The sequence below is a fragment of the Rhea pennata genome, chromosome 1 (assembly GCF_028389875.1).
Source record: "Rhea pennata isolate bPtePen1 chromosome 1, bPtePen1.pri, whole genome shotgun sequence".
Taxonomy (NCBI): Eukaryota; Metazoa; Chordata; class Aves; order Rheiformes; family Rheidae; genus Rhea; species Rhea pennata.
In genome coordinates, this window is record NC_084663.1 from 24311737 (window position 1) to 24316616 (window position 4880).

Genomic DNA, 4880 nt, shown 5'->3' on the forward strand with positions numbered 1-4880 from the left:
AAAAAGGATAAAAAAGAAAAAAAAGGGAAAAATCAGGGAATTGATTTGGATTGGTTTTGAGTCTTTTCTTTTCCACTGGCATGTGGTGAGTTATTTAAGATGCTGTTTATCATCACTGTAAATGCCTTATTTCACAGTCCCGAAGACTGCTGATTTGGTCAGTGTAATCAAGAAGAATGCTAGACCTTCCAAGTATCATCAAGTCAGAGCAAGTTTCTAATCTAGTTCAGCTAGTTTGAATTATATCTTCATATTATGAAGGAGCATCTGTGAATGTGTATAACCTGTCAGTTTGCCCTATTATTAGGGTAGTTATTTTGAATATCTATTCCTACTATTATCCATAGCAGCATTTGGGTTTTGCCTAAGAACATATTGGTTTTCTGTTTTATAGATTCAAATGTTGTTTGAAATGGTGTTGATCACAAATAAAACATCAGGTTTGGGATTGTCTTGAACATAGTTTACAGACCTGTCAAAAATGTGCAAAAAATGGAGGAGAGCAGCACAGTCACTTACACAACACCTTATCTGTTAAATATCTTGTAATCTAGAAGGAGAATTATAATTCTTAAGCGTATGTTTAAAGCCTACCTCCTTCCACATCCTCAGTAAATTAAACAATTTGTTGAAGTTATTGTGTTGTCTAGTATTGCGCTGGATAGGCATGCTTTCTGAATTGATCTATGTGAATGGAGGCTAAATTGTCACCATATTTCTCTGGCAAAGCTAGAGACATATCCTCATGAAGAATTAAAGCACCATATACAGTGAAGAAGATTCAACACTCAATCCATCAATTGAGATTATAGTGCCTCTTCAGCAGGAAGTGTATGCTCTCTACAGGACATATGGCAGTTTAAGGTTTCTAGGGTATGTTAATGTTAGAAACACAAACAGTGCAATGTGGTCAGAACAGAAGATGAGAGTTTAAAGAAATGTTTAAATAGAAATGTTTTATGTTGCTGTTATGCTTTTCATAGTAAGACCTGCAACATTCTGCAGCCTGCATGACCTGCAGCCATGATTTCTACGATACCAGAATATAGTGTATAGGATTTTTTTATAGTATGTAGTTTACTAATAGCTTAATAGCTAATAGCTAGGTCTTAAATTACATTGTACTGTGTCTTCCCAGAAGGATGTGTAGTAGAGATGCAAGGAACCAATAATTTATGCAGTGCCTTGACCCTGAAGGCATAGAGGGGGAGCCAGCTGACAGAGGGCTCTTGCCTTAAAGTTCCTTGGAATGGCCTGTCCAATTGTGTCGGAAATTTCAAGAGTATTCAAGAGCAATGGAAATGGCTGAAGTTCAGTGTGTGCTGCATTTTTTTTTTTCTTGGCTTATTTATAGGATCATGGACAATATAGTAAGAAAGATCTGTGTGTCTGAACTCTTACCCAGTGCAGACCACAGAATTTCACTGAACTAAGTCATTTTTTTTGCATCTGACAGAATAATAAAGTACCTTAGTGAACAAGAAATGAAGGATGCGCTTTTAAAAGCTATTTTCACAGTAGTCCGCATATGCAGTGAATAATTTGCAAAGAGAGAAAGAATTTGTAAAGAAAAGAAAGCTGAAGTCATTTGTTGTGCCATATGTTTTTATAACAGTTATCAAAAATGAAATGCAGAGTTATAAATAAACTGACTTCTGTGACCAGCATCTTAATTGTCATAATATGATAAATTAGTAACAAAAATGAAATGAGCAAGCATAAAGTTCTTGACAGATTGTATCCTATATGTAAACCAGTCATGAGTAAATGAGTAGTAGTGGGAAGGTGGTGTTTCACCAGTGTTTATTTTTTTCTTATTTTGCTTAAAGTTTCAGGAGGAGTCAGACGCAGTCTTTGAACTGAAGCTGACATTACTGCTAATTTATTTTTAAAGCTTTTAATACTGTTTTTAGTTAAAATGAAGAACTCTGCAATGCAGAGGAAAATATTGATTAGAATTCCCCTAAAAGGGTAAAATGGAAGAAAGAGAAGCACAAACTGCTTGGCTCTCTGGGTACCCACTGGATGGATTTGGCGTTGACTGTGTGCACAAAGCACCATGCCCAAGCAGAAAACGTGCTCTTTGCATGTCACTATTAGATTCATTGCTTTGTCCAGAGTTCGTGAATATTGTGGCAAATGGTAGAAATGCATCTGTAACTGTTTGAAGAGCTGATTAATATATGATGAGAACATTAAGTGTTTGTAAGTTGCTGTGTGCATTGTTTTCGTATAAAATGGTGTATTTTTTTCTTTTTCTCAGATAAGTCTAGTTAGACTAGTGAATTAGTATGTAGGTAATATTTATGACATACTATTTATTTGTGGTCCCATTCCTGCTGAATTAAATGAAGGTTTTGCCATGTACTTTTGTAGGGGAGATGTATCAAGTCTATGTTCTCCTTATTCAAGGTTGTGCTACATTTAGTATATTTTCACTTTGATTTTGGAAAATGTGCTTTTGAATTACCAGAAACTAAGAACAAAACTATACAAAAGAAGTACATCATGGAAGAAGCTTCTGCACTCTTCTTTTGCTATACAGATAAGTCAGATCAGTCTTGCAGCATAAATTCCTTTATGTGCTTTTAAAATAAAGTTTCTCTGTTTGTCTGCTTCATGGGCCTTGCTAGTTTAAGGACAACCTGTCCTACAGCCTGAGGAGCGGCTGAGGAGCATTCAGTACTGCAGTTAAAGGGTAAATAAAAGAAAAATGTCTTCTACTCTCATCCTTATAGTTTTTTAGTTAGGCTTAGATACCAAGCCAGTTCTCGTATTAATTACGACAACCTAAAAACTGTTATTTTATGTATTGTTACTGAAAGCCTCTGAAAGCTCTTACCGCTGTTACCATCCCCTTCCTGCCCCCCTCTCGCTTTCCTCTTTGGATGCCAACTGCCTGGACGATGACACCCTGCTCCTCGGAGCTCCTCGGCGCTTAGGAGAGTCTCCAGCGGTCAGATCTGCACAGATTTCAAACTGCGTTGCAACTTTTAATCACTTACTTATTCTACCTGATGGTCTGGTGCGTCATTAAGCATTCCCAAATTACTACAGCTCTGGATCTGCAAAGATATCAATGATTAATGCTCTGAGAAGTTACCAGCTTAGTCTTTTCCATGTGCAAAATTAACTTAATGATTTATGCCTTTTAATGCCTATATACTGAACTCCTTGTCAGTGCTATTCATTGATACTTTTGCCCTATGTTCTTGGAAACTGTTGTATGTTACTTTACCTGTGTTATGTTCATCTCTGGTATTTTTCTTTACAATACTAATTTCTCAAATGCTGTACAGTCAAGCATGTATTTAGTGATAATTTAACACAGGATCTAAAACTGTGGTCTATTAAGAAAGGTTGTCTTTTAATAAAAAATACATGAGTTCTTAAACTTTTTTTTATTGCTATATCAACACCTAAGAAGAATAGTAGCTGAGAATAATTTAAGCTTACTCAGTGTCAGAAAAGTTCACTTCTAAAAGAATTGAAAGAGGAGAAACGCCTTTTAGTTTTATGAACCCACTGAAAAAAAAATACTGATCTCCGCTAGGGTTTCCTCTACAAACACAACATAAAGATATTGCAGTCTCTAACTGTTTGGTACTTCATTATAAAATCATAAAGCAATGTACATACCTATGCAAAATAGTCCCCGAGTGCCCAGTACTTGATTCAGTGCCCCTAGCAGCTGGAGAGAGCCTTTTCAGGGCAGGATGCCGGGGCTGGCCCACAAGGATGTCGGGAGAGTCGCTTCCAGCCGTTTCCTTTGGGCTGTCATTCGACAAAAGGCCTCAGCTTCTGCCGCATTCACGTGCTGCGTGCAGAAACCTAGATGATGAGCTCCAGGAGTGGGGTTTGTTTGCCAAAACTCCTGTGCAAAATAGGGTAAAAAATAAGTTACCACATAGAATGCAAAGAGCCAGCATACTGATACACCTAAAACACCCCCAAAAAAGTGCCAAGAAGTGTACACCTGAAACTCCGTTTTCAGGTACCAGTCCAAGAGTTATGCGTGGCACCTATGTGAAACCTGCTTCCTTTGTTTAGAGATTTTTATTTATTGGCCTCCATTTGAAGCTGGAAAGCCTCTACCATGATCCCTCGTCAGCTCCAGAGAGATTTGATTTGAACTCACAGCTTTTACCTCCTGGAGCTAATTCAGAGATAAATTTGGAGGTGCCTGAATTAGGAATCATTCTGAACACTTTCAGAGAGTAATTTCACACTTCTAGGGATAAGCAGAGAGTCAAGTTGCTGGATTTTATACAATATAGGCATTTGGGTAAGTAAGTATGCCAGAAGAAATCCAAACCCCATGTTAAAATGCAGCAGTTGGTCTTTTAGGTCAGATGGTTCACGATTCACTGGAATTTATTGGGCTAAGGGACTCAGTCTTTACAGTACACAAAACATTACTGAGATACACTACTCTTCACTCTGAATATTGTAATTCATGCTATGTGATGTCCATCTGCATTTGTGCGCATCATGAACGTAGCCAGTAAAGCAGACCTAAAGTGGCAAGCATATCTGTTAAAACTACACAGCATAAGCATTCCAGGCATGCATGACTGAGCCACAAACATTTGATAGTTTTTGCTATTTGGCTCGGCAGAAGTATCTTTAAACAGAATAAAAGTTTTTTGTTGTTGTTGTTGTTGTAGCCCTGGCTTGAATGCATAACTAATGACAAAAGCATCTCTACTCTCCTGGATGAGTTCTCTGAACAATTGTCTTTTAACAGACTTTTTCACTGTCTTGCAAGACTCTACTTAAAGAATGGGAGAAAAGGGAAAGGGAAAGGGAAAGGGAAAGAAAAAAAGGGAAAGGGAAAGGGAAAGGGAAAGAAAAAAAGGGAAAGGGAAAGAAAAAAAAGG